Here is a 24002-nt window from a genome sequence, read left to right as displayed (position 1 = left end):
ATTCTTAATACCTTCCACAGAGCATCTCTATCAACTCTATCATATGCCTTCTCCAGATCCATAAATGCTACATACAAATCCATTTGCTTTTCTAAGTATTTCTCACATACATTCTTCAAAGCAAACACCTGATCCACACATCCTCTCCCACTTCTGAAACAACACTGCTCTTCCCCAATCTGATGCTCTGTACATGCCTTCACCCTCTCAATCAATACCCTCCCATATAATTTACCAGGAATACTCCACAAACTTATACCTCTGTAATTTGAGCACTCACTCTTATCCCCTTTGCCTTTGTACAATGGCACTATGCACGCATTCCGCCAATCCTCAGGCACCTCACCATGAGTCATACATACATTAAATAACCTTACCAACCAGTCAACAATACAGTCACCCCCTTTTTTAATAAATTCCACTGCAATACCATCCAAACCTGCTGCCTTGCCGGCTTTCATCTTCCGCAAAGCTTTTACTACCTCTTCTCTGTTTACCAAATCATTTTCCCTAACCCTCTCACTTTGCACACCACCTCGACCCAAACACCCTATATCTGCCACTCTGTCATCAGACACATTCAACAAACCTTCAAAATACTCATTCCATCTCCTTCTCACATCACCACTACTTGTTATCACCTCCCCATTTACGCCCTTCACTGAAGTTCCCATTTGCTCCCTTGTCTTACGCACCCTATTTACCTCCTTCCAGAACATCTTTTTATTCTCCCTAAAATTTACTGATAGTCTCTCACCCCAACTCTCATTTGCCCTTTTTTTCACCTCTTGCACCTTTCTCTTGACCTCCTGTCTCTTTCTTTTATACTTCTCCCACTCAATTGCATTTTTTCCCTGCAAAAATCGTCCAAATGCCTCTCTCTTCTCTTTCACTAATACTCTTACTTCTTCATCCCACCACTCACTACCCTTTCTGAACAGCCCAGCTCCCACTCTTCTCATGCCACAAGCATCTTTTGCGCAATCCATCACTGATTCCCTAAATACATCCCATTCCTCCCCCACTCCCCTTACTTCCATTGTTCTCACCTTTTTCCATTCTGTACACAGTCTCTCCTGATACTTCTTCACACAGGTCTCCTTCCCAAGCTCACTTACTCTCAGCACCTTCTTCACCCCAACATTCACTCTTCTTTTCTGAAAACCCATACTAATCTTCACCTTAGCCTCCACAAGATAATGATCAGACATCCCTCCAGTTGCACCTCTCAGCACATTGACATCCAAAAGTCTCTCTTTCGCACGCCTGTCAATTAACACGTAATCCAATAACGCTCTCTGGCCATCTCTCCTACTTACATAAGTATACTTATGTATATCTCGCTTTTTAAACCAGGTATTCCCAATCATCAGTCCTTTTTCAGCACATAAATCTACAAGCTCTTCACCATTTCCATTTACAACACTGAACACCCCATGCATACCAATTATTCCCTCAACTGCCACATTACTCACCTTTGCATTCAAATCACCCATCACTATAACCCGGTCTCGTGCATCAAAACCGCTAACACACTCATTTAGCTGCTCCCAAAACACTTGCCTCTCATGATCTTTCTTCTCATGCCCAGGTGCATATGCACCAATAATCACCCACCTCTCTCCATCAACTTTCAATTTTACCCATATTAATCGGGAATTTATTTTCTTACATTCTATCACATACTCCCACAACTCCTGTTTTGGGAGTATTGCTACTCCTTCCCTTGCTCTTGTCCTCTCACTAACCCCTGACTTCACTCCCCAGACATTTCCAAACCACTCTTCCCCTTTACCCTTGAGCTTCGTTTCACTCAGAGCCAAAACATCCAGGTTCCTTTCCTCAAACATACTACCTATCTCTCTTTTTTTCACATCTTGGTTACATCCACACACATTTAGGCACCCCACTCTGAGCCTACGAGGAGGATGAGCACTCCCCGCGTGACTCCTTCTTCTGTTTCCCATTTTAGAAAGTTAATACAAGGAGGGGAGGATTTCCGGCCCCCCGCTCCCGTCCCCTCTAGTCGCTTTCTACGACACGCGAGGAATACGTGGGAAGTATTCTTTCACCCCTATCCCCAGGGATAATATACATATATATACACACACACACACACACTCACACACACACACACATACATATATATACATATGAAAAATGTAAGAAACAATTTAGAAAACAAACTTTTAGCTTGAAATGAATGAAAAAATTGAACGTCACATAATGGTTCAACCTCTGGCTATGGAAAAGGAAATGTACAATTTATTCACACAAACGTCAATAGCAGTTCTCATCAATTTCACCACTGAATCAATAAGCTTCAATGTCTAAGCTACATTTTTTCTCCAACTTCACTATTTTCTTGTCAAAACACCATGCATGAAAACTATCACTCCAGTAACACAACTATAAACATTTACTTCCCCTTTAAAAAGTTCTGGGGAAGACTGTCTCGATAAACTGCGGCGAGGCGACGCGACGCTGACACAATCACTGTCACAATATCACTTCTGCCTCCTTCCAAGCGTTGTTTCAGGGAATAATTCCGGGTTGCTGAAGTGCCGCATAGGCTGGCACGATAGCCCGGGCCACATATACTTAACCGCTGTTTCCCACGTGAGAGTTCACTTTCTGTAGATGATGTGTATGTCTTGGTAGGAATGTAGATGCAGCTGTAGAGAATGCACGTGTCACTGTAGAGGATGCACGTGCCACTGTAGAGGATGAACGTGCCACTGTAGACGATGTACGTGTCACCTTTCTCTTTTCCTTGCCTCTTGGTATGAAAGGTTTCCTCGCAGTTGATCAGGTGTGGCTACGGCAGTTCATATCCGAGTGGGAAGATGATTCTTTGAGAATATATATATATATATATATATATATATATATATATATATATATATATATATATATATATATATATATATATATATATATATATCTTTTCTTTTTCTTTCAAACTATTCGCCATTTCCCGCATTAGCGAGGTAGCGTTAAGAACAGAGGACTGGGCCTTGAGGGAATACTCTCACCTGGCCCAATTCTCTGTTCCTTCTTTTGGAAAATTAAAAAAAAAAACGAGAGGGGAGGATTTCCAGCCCCCCGCTCCCTCCCCTTTTAGTCGCCTTCTACGACACGCAGGGAATACGTGGGAAGTATTCTTTCTCCCCTATCCCCAGGGATAATATATATATATATATATATATATATATATATATATATATATATATATATATATATATATATATATATATATATATATATATATATATATATATATATATATATATATATATATATATATATATATATATATATATATATATACTAGCGCCGGTGTGAACCTTCCACGGCTCGACTTACCGAAGTTTAGTGGTGAACTAACCCAGTGGCAGTCATTCTGGGATTTGTTCGTGGCCATGGTAGACGACACTACTCTACCAGCCATCAGCAAGTTCACCTATCTGCAGGCCTTATTGGAAGGTGAGGCCAAGTCTGTCATCCAAGGCTTGTCACTTACTGCATTCAATTATGCTGTGGCCTGTAATCTGTTGAAGGAGCGGTATGGGAAGAAAGAGAGGATTATCTTCGCCCACATTCAAGCTCTTCTTGGCTTGAGCCTGCCGTTCAAGCCTCAAGGATCTACGACTTATGTGTTCGCCTTGAGGAAGCTGCATGATGACCTCCTGATCCACATCAGGAGTTTGGAGGCACTGGGGGTAAGTGGCAGTGAGCTTGGCCTCTTCCTCACACCAGTGATTTTGTCTCGTCTGCCGAGCGACATCCGTTTGGAGTGGTCGAGGGAAGGATCGGGCCACGAAAAGGATCTCGCTTGGCTGCTGGATTTTCTTACGAAGGAGATTGAGCGCCGTGAACGCTCAGACTCCTTTAAGGACGTGACTACTGTTGCAGGGACAGACGGCCGCAGTGTGAGGGAGTCTGAGAGAAGAAAGAAGTCTCCTAGATCTGCATTTGCTCTTCAGACAGTCTCAGAGACATAATCAGGTGGGTGTGGATTTTGTAATGAGTCCCATTCCAGTGAAAAGTGCTTTAAAGTTATCAAACTTCCACATGCAGAACGAATGGAAAATATTCGTTCTGCTGAGCTGTGTTTTAAGTGCTTAAAAAGGGGGCACGTAGCTAGAGGTTGCAAGTCAAAGTGCTCTAAGTGTAAAGGCAACCATAATGTCCTTCTCTGCTCAAAGGATAATGTTTCACCTAAGGGCAGGGCTGTTAGTCAGCCGGCCAAGGAGAGTGAAGGGGAAACGGGAGATACCAATGTTATGCCTGGTGATCTAGTTGGTGTTTCTCATTCTTCACATTTTAAACAAAGGTGTTGTGTCTTGCCGACAGCAAAAGTTAAAGTGTATGGAAGGCATGGCAAGTACAGTGAAGCTATCTTGTTGTTCGACTCTGGGGCAGATCGATCCTATGTGTCGAGTGAATTTGTAAGGAAGGTTAGGCCTACATGGGTATCTTGTATCTTCTGAACAGATGTCCTATTCTGCCTTTGGGGGAAGTAAGAGTTCTAGATCTACCCAGTGTAATATTTATGACCTGAATTTAGTGGATATTGATAATGAAGTAGTGTGTGTACTTGCAGCTGAAGTGCCCACAATATGTGCTCCATTATTACGTCCTTGTGTTCCAGCTGAAACCCTACTGCCCTTTAAGTCTGTGCAGTTAGTAGATGAGTATGAGCGGGACAGGAAGGTAAATGTTGACATTTTGATAGGACTTGATGCCTATTGGAAATTTGTAATCCCCAACAAGAATTTGCAGGTTGAGGGACTAGTGGCTCAAGAGACGGTGTTTGGTTGGATCCTGTCTGGGATTTGTGCTTCGGCATCCAAGGGAAATGTTAAGTTGTCTCAGATGTTATGCATTAACAATTTCAATGAGAATGAGTTACATAAGTTTTGGGATTTAGAATCAGTGGGAATTTGTAACAAGGAAGTATATCCTGATGTTAGCAACCATCTTGTGTTAAAATCCTTTTCAGAGACAGTTAAGTTTAAGGATGATAGATATGAGGTTGCTCTTCCCTGTAAATCAGAGCATAAGTATAGCCTCCAAAATAATGAAGGCTTGCAAGAAAAAGGTTGTTATGTTTGATGCATAAATCTAAATCCAATCCTAAACTTCAGGAGGAGTATGATGCCGGATTTGAGGGTTACGAACGGGAAGACATCATTGAAGAGGGTAGGTACCTGAGGGTGAGATGAACAGCCCATACCCCACATTCTACCTTCCTCATCATCCTGTCGTCAGGGAAGTCAGCACCACAAGTAAAGTAAGACCAGTCTTTGACGCATCTGCTGTGAGCTATAATGGCGTCTCATTAAATCACTGTCTTGAGGTGGGTCCCCCTCTTAACCCACAGTTGGTAGAGGTACTTATAAGGTTCAGAAGGTGGAAGGTTGCCTTAACTGGTGATATCACTAAAGCTTTCCTCCAGATTAATGTAAGGAAAGAAGACAGGGACGTGCATAGATTTCTTTGGAACCATAAAGGTAACATTCGGATAATGAGATTTACTAGAGTTTCATTTGGAAATAAAAGTAGTCCATTTCTGTTGAACGCAACTGTTAAACATCATCTTAAAAGCTTTCCTGATTCTGAAGTTATTGCAGAGCTAAAGGATAACCTATATGTGGATGACTGGTTGTCAGGAGCTGACAGTGCAGAGGAAGCCTTTGCTAAGTTTGATGAGGTACGGTCAGTTCTATCCAAGGCCAGTATGACACTTTCAAAGTGGAGCTCGAACTGCAATGCCTTAAAAGACATTTAATGACTACTTAGAGCCCAGCAAGCATGCAGAGACAAAGATTCTTGTTTTACAGTGGTGTTTGACTAGAGATAGTTTTTCATTTGATTGTTTAGAATTGAAGGATCTTGAGGTAGCATCCACAAAGAGAGCAGTTCTCACTGTCATCAGTATATTATTTGATCCTCTTGGCCTTCTATGCCCAGTAATCATGATGGCAAAAATTATGTTCCAAGATATTTGGAGACTTGGACTTTCTTGGGATGAGATCTTGCCTACAGAATTGCAATACCGGTTTCAGAAGTGCGTTCAAAATATCAAAATTCTTAATGTATGGCAAGTTAATCGTTGTTACTTTCCAGAACTTGTATGGAACAAGTTACAAAATGTAGAACTGCATGCCTTTGGAGATGCTTCCGAGAAGGGGTATGGTGCCTGTGTGTGCTTGAGAGTTCCTGATAATGACGGGTCATTTAAGGTAATCTTAGTTCTGGCCAAAGGAAGGGTAGCAACTATCAAGAAATTGTCGGTGCCGAGGCTGGAATTAATGGGTGCTCTTCTGTGTGCTAGGCTATCTGTATTTGTGAAGACTTCCCTACACTTAATTGATGTACAAATGTACTGCTGGACTGATTCTAAAGTAGCATTGTCATAGATAAAGGGAGACCCAAATAGATGGAAGACTTTTGTAGCGAATAGAGTAACTGAGATTCAGAGTTTAATCCCCCCAGTTCAGTGGAAGCATATTCCTGGTAAAGATAATCCAGCAGACCTTATTTCCAGAGATGCCTTTGCTGAAGACTTAATTTCCTGTACCTCGTGGCTGAATGGTCCTGCTCGGCTCTCTGAACACTTTACTCCCATGCAACAGGATGAGGTACTAGCAGCACTGCCCATTGTAGAGGAGGTATTCCCTGACAGCCCAGTGACATGCTTAGTGTCCGAGCATCCATCAGTAGGGATTGACTACGCCCGCTGGGGTCATTTTACAAAAGCTATTAAGTGTGTAGCTTGGGTAATAAGGTTTGTGAACAATTGTAAGCCTCATGCTGTTAAATGTTTTGGGCCCTTGTCTTATACAGAGTTAGATCAAGGTAAGACAAAGTTAATAATTTGTGTTCAGAGAGAAAGGTACAGCCAAGAGATCAATGCCTTAATGCTTGGAAAGTCACTCCCTAAGAGTTCTGACATTGGGAAATTCAATCCTTTTATGGATGAAAATGGTCTTTTGAGAAGCAAGAGTCGGCTGGGCCAGGCTGAATTAAGTTATGATTGCAAGTATCCTATGATTATTCCAGCAGGTCACATTGCCAAGCTGTTGGTTAGTTTCCAACATGTATTTCTGAAACACGCTGGTGTTTCCACTTTAATTTCAACATTAAGATCTTGTTACTTAATTGTCGGATTAAGAAAGCTTGCTAGGGTAGTCTGTAGAGAGTGTATGATTTGTCGTAGACATCACTCACAAGCTTGCCGTCAGCCTGTAGCTCCTCTCCCAGGACTAAGAATTAACTCTGCTCCTCCTTTCACTGTGACAGGTGTAGATTATGCTGGACCACTGTTTTGTGTTGATTTTCCATGCAAGAAGCTGTACATTTTGTTATTCACTTGTGGAGTTGTGCGTGCAGTACACTTAGAGTTGACTAACTCTATGTCTTATGATGATTGCTTACTTGCCTTTCGTAGATTTTCTGCCAGAAGAGGCCTTCCATCAGTTATTTACTCTGACAATGCCAAAACTTTTATTAGTATGTCTAAACAAATGCATCAGTTCTTTGGCACCCTTGCTCCCCAGTGGAAGTTTGTTGTACCCCATGCTCCATGGTGGGAAGGTTGGTGGGAAAGATTAGTCCGATCTGCTAAATTAGCTCTGAGAAAGACTCTTGGTTTAAAATGTTTAACAAGATGTGAGCTAGAGACTACCTTACATGAAATTGAGGCATGTGTAAATTCCAGACCCTTAACTTTTGCCACAGATGATCCTAATTCTGCAAGCCCTTTAATACCTTCTCATTTTCTAATTCGGCGCACTGCTGGATTTCATAGAGAGCTTAAAGGTTATTGCCAGGTTCCTGAAATGTCACATAAGGACCTATGTGAGCGAGAAAGCCTGAGACATCAACAACCTGATAAGTTTGGGAGTGTGTGGGTGTCTGACTATTTATTGAATTTACCCCTATCATTACAGGTTTCATACCCAGATGTAAACTGGAGAAGGGATCTGTTGTGCTGGTTCGGGAAGATAATTCTCCTCGTTTGCAATGGCCCCTTGGAGTGATTGTTGAGTTATTCCATGGGAAGAATGGAATGATTCGTAGTGTCAAAGTTAAGACTGCAAAGGGAGTAATTAGTAGGCCAGTGCAAAAACTGCATAACTTGGAGCTTTCATCTGCAGGGGAGGATGATACAACAGATGAAGTTCATAGTCCCTTACCAGCAACAGATGCCTTCCCAGCATATGCTCAAGGTTCTGATGAGGCTCACTCCATGACACCGTCGTCAACTTATGTGTCTAGAACAGGACGAACTGTAAAGCCTCCTCAGAGGCTGAATATGAGAGATTGGAGGGTTTGAGATGTATTGTAGATTTAGGTTGATGATCAGTATGGTCCCTATGGGTATTGTTTATTGTTTATTGTATCATTTGCTTCCCAGGGTGAGGGTTGAGTTGTCTCTTAGTGAGACATTTGTATTTATACATCCTGATGCCATATGATCATATTGTTGAGAGTAAGGATAGGAATTATCAAAAGTACTCCTATGGTGGGGAGATGTTAGCGCCAGGGGTTTAAATGATGTTGACGCCAGGGGTTTGAACTTGGTTCACTCGGTTTGTGCGGGAGAGTGGGATTACCAAGATTATTTGTATTGAGACTTTAAAGGGTGTTGATATTTGATTTATTATTATATATGAATTTACATTAATTTGGGTATAAATTATATGTTTGTTCATAGGTCGGTGCACAAATAAGCTGTGCCTGACACGTCGTTGTTGCCTGCGGGTTTGCCACGTCGGCAGGCGAAACAGGTGTTTGGGTTCACCGCTGTTATTAAACTCAGTACACCACGAGACTCGACCTGTTTGATAGCCCCCATGTGTTGCTCCACCTCGCGAGTTATTTTCACCGGTTTCTCCTCCTATGGAACTTGTGTGGAACAAGTGGTGTCCAGACCCGGGAGCAGCCTTTACGTGCTTAAGCGAACTGAACTTCTGTATACGTGCAGCAAGCTGTGGTGATTACTCGTGATGGCGGAGAAGGAGCAACTTGAAAGAGGACGGGCGGCTGCTCGAGGGTGGTGTATGAGAGCCTCCAAGGCTCTGCAGACTTTGCTTGAACTGCCAACTGTGTCCAGGGTGCAGCCGGAAGACGCTATAGCGGATTTAGATAAGCTTCTAGACACCTTGAACCGAGTTCAAGCGGAATGTAAACTGACAATAAGTGACCCTGAGTTGTTAGAATCAGACCTGGACAAAGCAGATAGTTTACGCAGTGGTGTCAGAGCTGTTTGGGTGCAGGCTGGCGAACTGTTGGCGAAACTGGATAAGACTGCCGTCCATGAAGGGTCGGGAAGTAGTGAAGATAAGTCTGCAAGTGCAAGCGCAGTGTCTACTAGTGCCAGTGTGAACCTTCCACGGCTCGACTTGCCAAAGTTTAGTGGTGAACTAACCCAGTAGCAGTCATTCTGGGATTTGTTCGTGGCCATGGTAGACGACTCTACTCTACCAGCCATCAGTAAGTTCACCTATCTGCAGGCTTTATTGGAAGGTGAGGCCAAGTCTGTCATCCAAAGCTTGTCACTTACTGCAGCTAATTATGCTGTGGCCTGTAATCTGTTGAAAGAGCGATATGGCAAGCCAGAGAGGATTATCTTCGCCAACATTCAAGCTCTTCTTGGCTTGAGCCTGCCGTTCAACATCATTCAAACCCCTGGCGCCAACATCTCCCCACCATAGGAGTACTTTTAATAGCTCCTATCCTTACTTTCAACAATATGATCATATGGCATCAGGATATATAAATACAAATGTCTCACTAAAAGACAACTCAACCCTCACCCTGGGAAGCAAATGATACAATAAACAATAAACAATACCCATAGGGACCATACTGATCATCAACCTAAATCTACAATACATCTCAAACCCTCCAATCTCTCATATTCAGCCTCTGAGGAGGCTTTACAGTTCGTCCTGTTCTAGACACATAAGTTGACGACGGTGTCATGGAGTGAGCCTCATCAGAGGCTGAATATGAGAGATTGGAGGGTTTGAGATGTATTGTAGATTTAGGTTGATGATCAGTATAGTCCCTTTGGGTATTGTTTATTGTTTATTGTATCATTTGCTTCCCAGGGTGAGGGTTGAGTTGTCTCTTAGTGAGACATTTGTATTTATACATCCTGATGCCATATGATCATATTGATGAAAGTAAGGATAGGAGTTATTAAAATTACTCCTATGATGGGGAAATGTTAGCGCCAGGGGTTTGAATGATGTTGACGCCAGGGGTTTGAACTTGGTTCACTCGGTTTGTGCGGGAGAGTGGAATTAACAGGATTATTTGTATTGAGACTTTAAAGGGTGTTGATATTTGATTTATTATTATATATGAATTTACATTAATTTGGGTGTAAATCATATGTTTGTTCATAGGTCGTTGCACAAATAAGATGTGCCTGACAGGTCATTGTTGCCTGCGGGTTTGCCACGTCGGAAGGTGAAACAGATGTTTCGGTTCACCGCTCTATGAACAAACATATATTTATACCCAAATTAATGTAAATTCATGTATAATAATAAATCAAATATCAACACCCTAAAAAGTCTCAATACAAATAATCTTGGTAATCCCAATCTCCCTCACAAACGAGTGAACCAAGTTCAAACCCCTGGCGTCAAAATCATTCAAACCCCTGGCGCCAACAATATATATATATATATATATATATATATATATATATATATATATATATATATATAGATATATATTTTTTTTTATTTTTTTGCTTTGTCGCTGTCTCCCGCGCTTGCGAGGTAGCGCAAGGAAACAGACGAAAGAAATGGCCCAACCCACCCCCATACACATGTATATACATTCGTCCAAACACGCAAATATACATACCTACACAGCTTTCCATGGTTTACCCCAGACGCTTCACATGCCCTGATTCAATCCACTGACAGCACGTCAACCCCGGTATACCACATCGATCCAATTCACTCTATTCCTTGCCCTCCTTTCACCCTCCTGCATGTTCAGGCCCCGATCACACAAAATCTTTTTCACTCCATCTTTCCACCTTCAATTTGGTCTCCCACTTCTCCTCGTTCCCTCCACCTCCGACACATATATCCTCTTGGTCAATCTTTCCTCATTCATTCTCTCCATGTGCCAAACCATTTCAAAACACCCTCTTCTGCTCTCTCAACCACGCTCTTTTTATTTCCACACATCTCTCTTACCCTTACGTTACATACTCGATCAAACCACCTCACACCACACATTGTCCTCAAACATCTCATTTCCAGCACATCGATCCTCCCGCGCACAACTCTATCCATAGTCCACGACTCGCAACCATACAACATTGTTGGAACCACTATTCCTTCAAACATACCCATTTTTGCTTTCCGTGATAATGTTCTCCACTTCCACACATTCTTCAAGGCTCCCAGGATTTTAGACACCCCCCCCCCAATGATCCACTTCCGCTTCCATGGTTCCATCCGCTGCCAGATACACTCCCAGATATCTAAAACACTTTACTTCCTCCAGTTTTTCTCCATTCAAACTTACCTCCCAATTGACTTGACCCTCAACCCTACTGTACCTAATAACCTTGCTCTTATTCACATTTACTCTTAACTTTCTTCTTTCACACACTTTACCAAACTCACTCACCAGCTTCTGCAGTTTCTCACATAAATCAGCCACCAGCGCTGTATCATCAGCGAACAACAACTGACTCACTTCCCAAGCTCTCTCATCCCCAACAGACTTCATACTTGCCCCTCTTTCCAAAACTCTTGCATTTATCTCCCTAACAACCACATCCATAAACAAATTAAACAACCATGGAGACATCACACACCCCTGCCGCAAACCTACATTCACTGAGAACCAATCACTTTCCTCTCTTCTTACACGTACATATGCCTTAAATCCTCGATAAAAACTTTTCACTGCTTCTAACAACTTGCCTCCCACACCATATATTCTTAATACCTTCCACAGAGCATCTCTATCAACTCTATCATATGCCTTCTCCAGATCCATAAATGCTACATACAAATCCATTTGCTTTTCTAATTATTTCTCACATACATTCTTCAAAGCAAACACCTGATCCACACATCCTCTACCACTTCTGAAACCACACTGCTCTTCCCCAATCTGATGCTCTGTACATGCCTTCACCCTCTCAATCAATACCCACCCATATAATTTACTAGGAATACTCAACAAACTTATACCTCTTATCCCCTTTGCCTTTGTACAATGGCACTATGCACGCATTCCGCCAATCCTCAGGCACCTCACCATGAGTCATACATAAATTAAATAACCTTACCAACCAGTCAATAATACAGTCACCCCCTTTTTTAATAAATTCCACTGCAATACCATCCAAACCTGTTGCCTTGCCGGCTTTCATCTTCCGCAAATCTTTTACTACCTCTTCTCTGTTTACCAAATAGGGGAGAAAGAATACTTCCCACGTATTCCCTGCGTGTCGTAGAAGGCGACTAAAAGGGGAGGGAGCGGGAGGCTGGAAATCCTCCCCTCTCACTTTTTTTTTTTGATTTTCCAAAAGAGGGAACAGAGAAGGGGCCCAGGTGAGGATATTCCCTCAAGGGCCCAGTCCTCTGTTCTCAACGCTACCTCGCTAATGCGGGAAATGGCGAATAGTATGAAAGAAAGAAAATATATATATATATATATATATATATATATATATATATATATATATATATATATATATATATATATATATATATATATATGTATATATATATATATATATATATATATATATATTTCATTTTTTTCCTTTGTCGCTGTCTCCCGCGTTTGCGAGGTAGCGCAAGGAAACAGACGAAAAAAATGGCCCAACCCACCCCCATACACATGTATATACATACACGTCCACACACGGAAATATACATACCTACACAGCTTTCCATGGTTTACCCTAGACGCTTCACATGCCCTGATTCAATCCATTGACAGCACGTCAACGCCGGTATACCACATCGATCCTATTCACTCTATTCCTTACCCTCCTTTCACCCTCCTGCCATGTTCAGGCCCCGATCACACAAAATCTTTTTCACTCCATCTTTCCACCTCCAATTTGGTGTCCCACTTCTCCTCGTTCCCTTCAACTCCGACATATATATCCACTTGGTCAATCTTTCCTCAGTCATTCTCTCCATTTCCCCAAAACATTTTAAAACACCCTCTTCTACTCTCTCAACCACACTCTTTTTATTTCCACACATCACTCTTACCCTTACGTTACTTACTCGATCAAACCACCTCACACCACACATTGTCATCAAACATCTTATTTCCAACACATCCACCCTCCTGCGCACAACTCTATCCATAGCCCACGCCTCGCAACTATACAACATTGTTGGAACCACTATTCCTTCAAACATACCCATTTTTGCTTTCCGAGATAATGTTCTCGACTTCCACACATTCTTCAAGGCTCCCAGGATTTTCGCCCCCTCCCCCACACTATGATCCACTTCCACTTCCATGGTTCCATCCTCTGCCAGATCCACTCCCAGATATCTAAAACACCTTACTTCCTCCAGTTTTTCTCCATTCAAACTTACCTCCCAATTGACTTGACCCTCAACCCTACTGTACCTAATAACCTTGCTCTTATTCACATTTACTCTTAACTTTCTTCTTTCACACACTTTACCAAACCCAGTTACCAGCTTCTGCAGTTTCTCACATGAATCAGCCACCAGCGCTGCATCATCAGCGAACAACAACTGACTCACTTCCCAAGCTCTCTCATCCCCAACAGACTTCATACTTGCCCCTCTTTCCAAAACTCTTGCATTCACCTCCCTAACAACCATATCCATAAACAAATTAAACAACCATGGAGACATCACACACCCCTGCCGCAAACCTACATTCACTGAGAACCAGTCACTTTCCTCTCTTCTTACACGTACACATGCCTTACATCCTCGATAAAAACTTTTCACTCCTTCTAACAACTTGCCTCCCACACCATATATTCTTAATACCTTCCACAGAGCATCTCTATCAACTCTATCATATGCCTTCTCCAGATCCATAAATGCTACATACAAATCCATTTGCTTTTCTAAGTATTTCTCACATACATTCTTCAAAGCAAACACCTGATCCACACATCCTCTACCACTTCTGAAACCACACTGCTCTTCCCCATTCTGATGCTCTGTACATGCCTTCACCCTCTCAATCAATACCCTCCAATATAATTTACTAGGAATACTCAACAAACTTATACCTCTTATCCCCTTTGCCTTTGTACAATGGCACTATGCACGCATTCCGCCAATCATCAGGCACCTCACCATGAGTCATACATAAATTAAATAACCTTACCAACCAGTCAATAATACAGTCACCCCCTTTTTTAATAAATTCCACTGCAATTCCATCCAAACCTGCTGCCTTGCCGGCTTTCATCTTCCGCAAATCTTTTACTACCTCTTCTCTGTTTACCAAATCATTATATATATATATATATATATATATATATATATATATATATATATATATATATATATATATATATATATATATATATATATATATATATATATATATATATATATATATATATATATATATATATATATATATATTTTTTTTTTTTTTTTTTTGCTTTGTCGCTGTCTCCCGCGTTTGCGAGGTAGCGCAAGGAAACAGACGAAAGAAATGGCCCAACCCACCCCCATAAACATGTATATACATACACGTCCACACACGCAAATATACATACCTACACAGCTTTCCATGGTTTACCCTAGACGCTTCACATGCCCTGATTATATCCATTGACAGCACGTCAACCCTCGGTATACCACATCGATCCAATTCACTCTATTCCTTGCCCTTCTTTCACCCTCCTGCATGTTCAGGCCCCGATCACACAAAATCTTTTTCACTCCATATTTCCACCTTCAATTTGGTCTCCCACTTTTCCTCGTTCCCTCCACCTCCGACACATATATCCACTTGGTCAATCTTTCCTCAGTCATTCTCTACATTTGCCCAAAACATTTCAAAACACCCTCTTCTGCTCTCTCAACCACACTTTTTATTTCCACATATCTCTCTTACCCTTACTTTACTTACTCGATCAAACCACGTCACACCACACATTGTCATCAAACATCTCATTTCCAGCACATCCACCCTCCTGCGCACAACTCTATCCATAGCCCACGCCTCGCACCATACAACATTGTTGGAAAAACTATTCCTTCAAACATACCCATTTTTGCTCTCCGAGATAATGTTCTCGACTTCAACACATTCTTCAAGGCTCCCAGGATTTTCGCCCCCTCCCCCGCCCTATGATCCACTTCCACTTCCATGGTTCCATCCGCTGCCAGATCCACTCCCAGATATATAAAATACTTTACATCCTCCAGTTTTCTTCATTCAAACTTACCTCCCAATTGACTTTACCCTCAACCCTACTGTACCTAATATCCTTGCTCTTATTCACATTTACTCTTAACTTTCTTCTTTCACACACTTTACCAAACCCAGTTACCAGCTTCTGCAGTTTCTCACATGAATCAGCCACCAGCGCTGTATCATCAGCGAACAACAACTGACTCACTTCCCGAGCTCTCTCATCCACAACAGACTTCATACTTGCCCCTCTTTCCAAAACTCTTGCATTCACCTCCCTAACAACCCAATCCATAAACAAATTAAACAACCATGGAGACATCACACACCCCTGCCGTAAACCTACATTCACTGAGAACCAATCACTTTCCTCTTTTCCTACACGTACACATGCCTTGCATCCTCGATAAAAACTTTTCACTCCTTCTAACAACTTGCCTCCCACACCATATATTCTTAATACCTTCCACAGAGCATCTCTATCAACTCTATCATATGCATTCTCCAGATCCATAAATGCTACATACAAATCCATTTGTTTTTCTAAGTATTTCTCACATACATTATTCAAAGCAAACACCTGATCCACACATCCTCTACCACTTCTGAAACCAAACTGCTCTTCCCCAATGTGATGCTCTGTACATGCCTTCACCCTCTCAATTAATACCCTCCCATATAATTTACCAGGAATACTCAACAAACTTTTTTTTTTTTTTTTTTTATCCTTTGTCGCTGTCTCCCGCGTTTGCGAGGTAGCGCAAGGAAACAGACGAAAGAAATGGCCCAACCCCCCCCCCCCATACATATGTACATACACACGTCCACACACGCAAATATACATACCTCCACAGCTTTCCATGGTTTACCCCAGACGCTTCACATGCCTTGCTTCAATCCACTGACAACACGTCAACCCCTGTATACCACATGACTCCAATTCACTCTATTTCTTGCCCTCCTTTCACCCTCCTGCATGTTCAGGCCCCGATCACACAAAATCTTTTTCACTCCATCTTTCCACCTCCAATTTGGTCTCCCTCTTCTCCTCGTTCCCTCCACCTCCGACACATATATCCTCTTGGTCAATCTCTCCTCACTCATTCTCTCCATGTGCCCAAACCATTTCAAAACACCCTCTTCTGCTCTCTCAACCACGCTCTTTTTATTTCCACACATCTCTCTTACCCTTACGTTACTTACTCGATCAAACCACCTCACACCACACATAGTCCTCAAACATCTCATTTCCAGCACATCCATCCTCCTGCGCACATCTCTATCCATAGCCCACGCCTCGCAACCATACAACATTGTTGGAACCACTATTCCCTCAAACATACCCATTTTTGCTTTCCGAGATAATGTTCTCGACTTCCACACATTTTTCAAGGCTCCCAAAATTTTCGCCCCCTCCCCCACCCTATGATCCACTTCCGCTTCCATGGTTCCATCCGCTGACAGATCCACTCCCAGATATCTAAAACACTTCACATCCTCCAGTTTTTCTCCATTCAAACTCACCTCCCAATTGACTTGACCCTCAACCCTACTGTACCTAATAACCTTGCTCTTATTCACATTTACTCTCAACTTTCTTCTTCCACACACTTTACCAAACTCAGTCACCAGCTTCTGCAGTTTCTCACATGAATCAGCCACCAGCGCTGTATCATCAGCGAACAACAACTGACTCACTTCCCAAGCTCTCTCATCCCCAACAGACTTCATACTTGCCCCTCTTTCCAGGACTCTTGCATTTACCTCCCTTACAACCCCATCCATAAACAAATTAAACAACCATGGAGACATCACACACCCCTGCCGCAAACCTACATTCACTGAGAACCAATCACTTTCCTCTCTTCCTACACGTACACATGCCTTACATCCTCGATAAAAACTTTTCACTGCTTCTAACAACTTGCCTCCCACACCATATATTCTTAATACCTTCCACAGAGCATCTCTATCAACTCTATCATATGCCTTCTCCAGATCCATAAATGCTACATACAAATCCATTTGCTTTTCTAAGTATTTCTCATATACATTCTTCAAAGCAAACACCTGATCCACACATCCTCTACCACTTCTGAAACCGCACTGTTCTTCCCCAATCTGATGCTCTGTACATGCCTTCACCCTCTCAATCAATACCCTCCCATATAATTTACCAGGAATACTCAACAAACTTATACCTCTGTAATTTGAGCACTCACTCTTATCCCCTTTGCCTTTGTACAATGGCACTATGCAAGCATTCCGCCAATCCTCAGGCACCTCACCATGAGTCATACATACATTAAATAACCTTACCAACCAGTCAACAATACAGTCACCCCCTTTTTTAATAAATTCCACTGCAATACCATCCAAACCTGCTGCCTTGCCGGCTTTCATCTTCCGCAAAGCTTTTACTACCTCTTCTCTGTTTACCAAATCATTTTCCCTAACCCTCTCACTTTGCACACCACCTCGACCAAAACACCCTATATCTGCCACTCTGTCATCAGACACATTCAACAAACCTTCAAAATACTCATTCCATCTCCTTCTCACATCACCGCTACTTGTTATCACCTCCCCATTTACTTCCTTCACTGAAGTTCCCATTTGCTCCCTTGTCTTACGCACCCTATTTACCTCCTTCCAGAACATCTTTTTATTCTCCCTAAAATTTACTGATAGTCTCTCACCCCAACTCTCATTTGCCCTTTTTTTCACCTCTTGCACCTTTCTCTTGACCTCCTGTCTCTTTCTTTTATACTTCTCCCACTCAATTGCATTTTTTCCCTGCAAAAATCGTCCAAATGCCTCTCTCTTCTCTTTCACTAATACTCTTACTTCTTCATCCCACCACTCACTACCCTTTCTAAACAGCCCACCTCCCACTCTTCTCATGCCACAAGCATCTTTTGCGCAATCCATCACTGATTCCCTAAATACATCCCATTCCTCCCCCACTCCCCTTACTTCCATTGTTCTCACCTTTTTCCATTCTGTACACAGTCTCTCCTGGTACTTCCCCACACAGGTCTCCTTCCCAAGCTCACTTACTCTCACCACCTTCTTCACCCCAACATTCACTCCTCTTTTCTGAAAACCCATACTAATCTTCACCTTAGCCTCCACAAGATAATGATCAGACATCCCTCCAGTTGCACCTCTCAGCACATTAACATCCAAAAGTCTCTCTTTCGGACGCCTGTCAATTAACACGTAATCCAATAACGCTCTCTGGCCATCTCTCCTACTTACATAAGTATACTTATGTATATCTCGCTTTTTAAACCAGGTATTCCCAGTCATCAGTCCTTTTTCAGCACATAAATCTACAAGCTCTTCACCATTTCCATTTACAACACTGAACACCCCATGCATACCAATTATTCCCTCAACTGCCACATTACTCACCTTTGCATTCAAATCACCCATCACTATAACCCGGTCTCGTGCATCAAAACCGCTAACACACTCATTTAGCTGCTCCCAAAACACTTGCCTCTCATGATCTTTCTTCTCATGCCCAGGTGCATATGCACCAATAATCACCCACCTCTCTCCATCAACTTTCAATTTTACCCATATTAATCGAGAATTTACTTTCTTACATTCTATCACATACTCCCACAACTCCTGTTTTAGGAGTATTGCTACTCCTTCCCTTGCTCTTGTCCTCTCACTAACCCCTGACTTCACTCCCCAGACATTTCCAAACCACTCTTCCCCTTTACCCTTGAGCTTCGTTTCACTCAGAGCCAAAACATCCAGGTTCCTTTCCTCAAACATACTACCTATCTCTCCTTTTTTCACATCTTGGTTACATCCACACACATTTAGGCACCCCACTCTGAGCCTACGAGGAGGATGAGCACTCCCCGCGTGACTCCTTCTTCTGTTTCCCATTTTAGAAAGTTAATACAAGGAGGGGAGGATTTCCGGCCCCTCGCTCCCGTCCCCTCTAGTCGCTTTCTACGACACGCGAGGAATACGTGGGAAGTATTCTTTCACCCCTATCCCCAGGGATAATATACATATATATATACATATACACACACACACACACACACACACACATACGCACATACACACACACACACACACATACATATATATACATATGAAAAATGGAAGAAACAATTTAGAAAACAAACTTTTAGCTTGAAATGAATGAAAAAATGAATGTCACATAATGGTTCAACCTCTGGCTATGGAAAGGAAATGTACAATTTATTCACACAAACGTCAATAGCAGTTCTCATCAATTTCACCACTGTGTCAATAAGCTTCAATGTCTAAGCTACATTTTTCTCCAACTTCACTATTTTCTTGTCAAAAACACCATGCATGAAAACTATCACTCCATTAACACAACTATAAACATTTACTTCCCCTTTAAAAGTTCTGGGGAAGTCTGTCTCAACAAACTTATACCTCTGAAATTTGAGCACTCACTCTTTTCCCCTTTGCCTTTGTACAATGCCACTATGCACGCATTCCGCCAATCCTCAGGCACATCACCATGAGTCATACATACATTAAATAACCTTACCAACCAGTCAATAATACAGTTACCCCCTTTTTTAATAAATTCCACTACAATACCATCGAAACCTGCTGCCTTGCCGGCTTTCATATTCCGCAAAGCTTTTACTACCTCTTCTCTGTTTACCAAATCATTTTCCCTAACCCTCTCACTTTGCACACCACCTCGACCAAAACACCCTATATCTGCCACTCTATCATCAAACACATTCAACAAACCTTCAAAATACTCACTCCATCTCCTCACATCACCACTACTTGTTATCACCTCCCCATTAGCGCCCTTCACTGAAGTTCCCATTTGCCCCCTTGTCTTACGCACATCATTTACCTCCTTCCAGATATATAGATATATATCTATCTATCTATCTATCTATCTATCTATATATATATATATATATATATATATATATATATATATATATATATATATATATATATATATATATATATATATATATATATATATATATATATATATATATATATATATATATATCAGCCACCAGCGCTGTATCATCAGCGAACAACAACTGACTCACTTCCCAAGCTCTCTCATCCCCAACAGACTTCATACTTGCCCCTCTTTCCAAAACTCTTGCATTCACCTCCCTAACAACCCCATCCATAAACAAATTAAACAACCATGGAGACATCACACACCCCTGTCGCAAACCTACATTCACTGAGAACCAATCACTTTCCTCTCTTCCTACACGTACACATGCCATATATCCTCGATAAAAACTTTTCACTGCTTCTAACAACTTGCCTCCCACACCATATATTCTTAATACCTTCCACAGAGCATCTCTATCAATATGAGAAACTGCAGAAGCTGGTGACTGAGTTTGGTAAAGTGTGTGAAAGAAGAAAGTTAAGAGTAAATGTGAATAAGAGCAAGGTTATTAGGTACAGTAGGGTTGATGGTCAATTCAATTGGGAAGTGAGTTTAAATGGAGAAAAACTGGAGGAAGTGAAGTGTTTTAGATATCTGGGAGTGGATCTGGCAGCGGATGGAACCATGGAAGTGGAAGTGGATCATAGGGTGGGGGAGGGGGCGAAAATTCTGGGAGCCTTGAAGAATGTGTGGAAGTCGAGAACATTATCTCGGAAAGCAAAAATGGGTATGTTTGAAGGAATAGTGGTTCCAACAATGTTGTATGGTTGCGAGGCGTGGACTATGGATAGAGTTGTGCGCAGGAGGATGGATATGCTGGAAATGAGATGTTTGAGGACAATGTGTGGTGTGAGGTGGTTTGATCGAGTAAGTAACGTAAGGGTAAGAGAGATGTGTGGAAATAAAAAGAGCGTGGTTGAGAGAGCAGAAGAGGGTGTTTTGAAATGGTTTGGTCACATGGAGGGAATGAGTGAGGAAAGATTGACCAAGAGGATATATGTGTCGGAGGTGGAGGGAACGAGGAGAAGAGGGAGACCAAATTGGAGGTGGAAAGATGAAGTGAAAAAAATTTTGTGTGATCGGGGCCTGAACATGCAGGAGGGTGAAAGGAGGGCAAAGAATAGAGTGAATTGGAGCGATGTGGTATACCGGGGTTGACGTGCTGTCAGTGGATTGAATCAAGGCATGTGTATGGGGTGGGTTGGGCCATTTCTTTCGTCCGTTTCCTTGCGCTACCTCGCAAACGCGGGAGACAGCGACAAAGCAAAAAAAAAAAAAATATATATATATATATATATATATATATATATATATATATATATATATATATATATATATATATATAGATTTGTTTTGCTTTGTCGCTGTTTCCCGCGTTTGCGAGGTAGCGCAAGGAAACAGACGAAAGAAATGGCCGAACCCTCCCCCATGCACATGTATATACATACACTACCACACACGCAAAATATACATACCTACACAGATTTCCATGGTTTACCGCAGACGCTTTACATGCCCTGATTCAATCCACTGACAGCACGTCAACCCCGGTATACCACATCGATCCAATTCACTCTATTCCTTGCCCTCCTTTCACTCTCCTGCATGTTCAGGCCCCGATCACACAAAATCTTTAGATATATATATATATATATATATATATATATATATATATATATATATATATATATATATATATATATATATATATATATATATATATATACATTAGGCGTCCTAGCTTCTTCTTTTCGATGTATATCAACTGACTTATATTTCTCTCTTGTGTTTCCTCTGATGATGTGATTATTACACGAAAGTGCACTTGTGAACTTATCATATTTAATTTTTCCCGTGGACTCATAGGAATATACACGCATATATATGTATGTATGTGTGCGTGCATGCTCCATTCTCTATCTACTTCCTAACGCTACCTCGCTGATGCGGGAGATTGCGAAGAAAATGAAACGGGGAAAATGAAGCTCGATAAGTTCCCACGTTGACTTTCGTGTAATAATCACATCATCAGGGGGAAACACCAAAGAGAAATATAACAGTCAGTTGATATACAACGAAGATCCGTACCTATGGCGCTTATTGGTAAACATACGATTGTCAAAGACAAACAACAAGCGTATCATAAACTTATTGGCTTACAAATTCTATCGACAATAGAGTTATCCAATTTGTATAGACCATCACTAATATTAAGATTGGAATTCTTTTTGTATTCGATAATAGAGGATTTAATGATATTTCACCTGGTAATAGAGTTAGAGCTAATAGCTGAGATGGCATTGCTCCAGTCAATACAATGATCACAGTTTTTAACGTGATTAAACAAGGCATTTGATTCTTGTCCCGTTCTTATACTATATTCATGTTGCTTAAGTCTAACAAAATGATCCTTACCAGTCTGCCCACATAAAACTTATCACTATTTCTACATGGCACTTTATAGATGCATCCAGGAGAATTTTCTAGTGAATTCCTGATTGATATATTCTTTATAGTATCATTGTTGCTGAAGGCAACATTTACATTAAACGATTTAAGCAACATGGGAAGTAAAGTAAAATTATTATCAAAAGGGATAACTAAAAGATTCTTGGTGTCAATGGGAGGTTTGGTCTCAACTATAAAATGATTTCTTTGCTAACTTAAGCAATTTATCAATGAATGATCTAGGGCAATTTAACTTATGCCCAATAGAATGCATCTTCTCAAACTCATCATCAATATACTCTAGACTGCAAATACGTAGTGCCCTAAGGAACATAGATTTAAATGATGATGATTTACCTGTGTCATGTTACGATGAGTAATAATGGATATATGAGCATACATTAGTAGATTTTCTGTATATGCTAAAGTTAAACTTGTTTTCTTGCCTATGGATCATGCAATCTAAAAATGGTAAAATACCATTATTTTCATTTTTTACAGTAAATTTGATGGAAGTTACTAAATTGTTAAGTAAGGGAGCAATATTTGTAGATTTTCATTTATTGGCCAAACAAAAAAAAACATCATCTACATACTTAAACCAATTTGCATTTGAAGGTAAGACATCCTTCAGTAATTTTGTTTCAAAAAAATATCATAAAAAGATTACTTAGTACAGGTGAAAGAGGGTTACCCATAGCCATACCAAATTTTTGGGCATAATAATCTCCATTGAATTGTAATATACAGTCTTTTATGCACAATTCTATCAGTTAATTGAAAGCAGACTTTGAAAAAGGTAAATGAATATCATCTAATATATCAAATAGATATTCTGAAAAGTCAACAACAAGAACTTTTGTAAAAAGTGAGGAAACATGAAACCTACCAAGTTTGAAATGAAAATTAACATTGATATTGTTAAGCTTGTTAACTATATTTACATTGTTCATGATATTAGAATTTGATATCTTACCCACTAAAGGGCTTGTATTTGTATTTGTATTTGTGTTTATCTTAGAGTATATATGGTGAAGGCTTGATTGTCACAGAGGCTGTCAATAATGTGTGCCTATTTTGAAGGGAAGGTTCATTAATGAAATTTATAAAGAAAAAACTTTCTAAATATGACCGTTAAAAATATATAAAGTTAGATGAATTAATGTAAGTA

General features: G+C 41.0%; 1 protein-coding gene across 1 annotated transcript in view; it reads right to left on the bottom strand.

Moving 5' to 3' along the window:
* The window catches only part of LOC139764673 (neuroligin-4, Y-linked-like), a 447908-nt gene that overhangs the window by 168796 nt on the left and 255110 nt on the right, over positions 1–24002 (bottom strand). The gene's annotated exons all lie outside the window — the stretch shown is intronic.

The sequence above is a fragment of the Panulirus ornatus genome, chromosome 4, assembly GCF_036320965.1.
Source record: "Panulirus ornatus isolate Po-2019 chromosome 4, ASM3632096v1, whole genome shotgun sequence".
Classification (NCBI taxonomy): Eukaryota; Metazoa; Arthropoda; class Malacostraca; order Decapoda; family Palinuridae; genus Panulirus; species Panulirus ornatus.
Note: the sequence above shows the minus strand (reverse complement) of the source record. Positions and strands in the feature narration are given on the sequence as shown.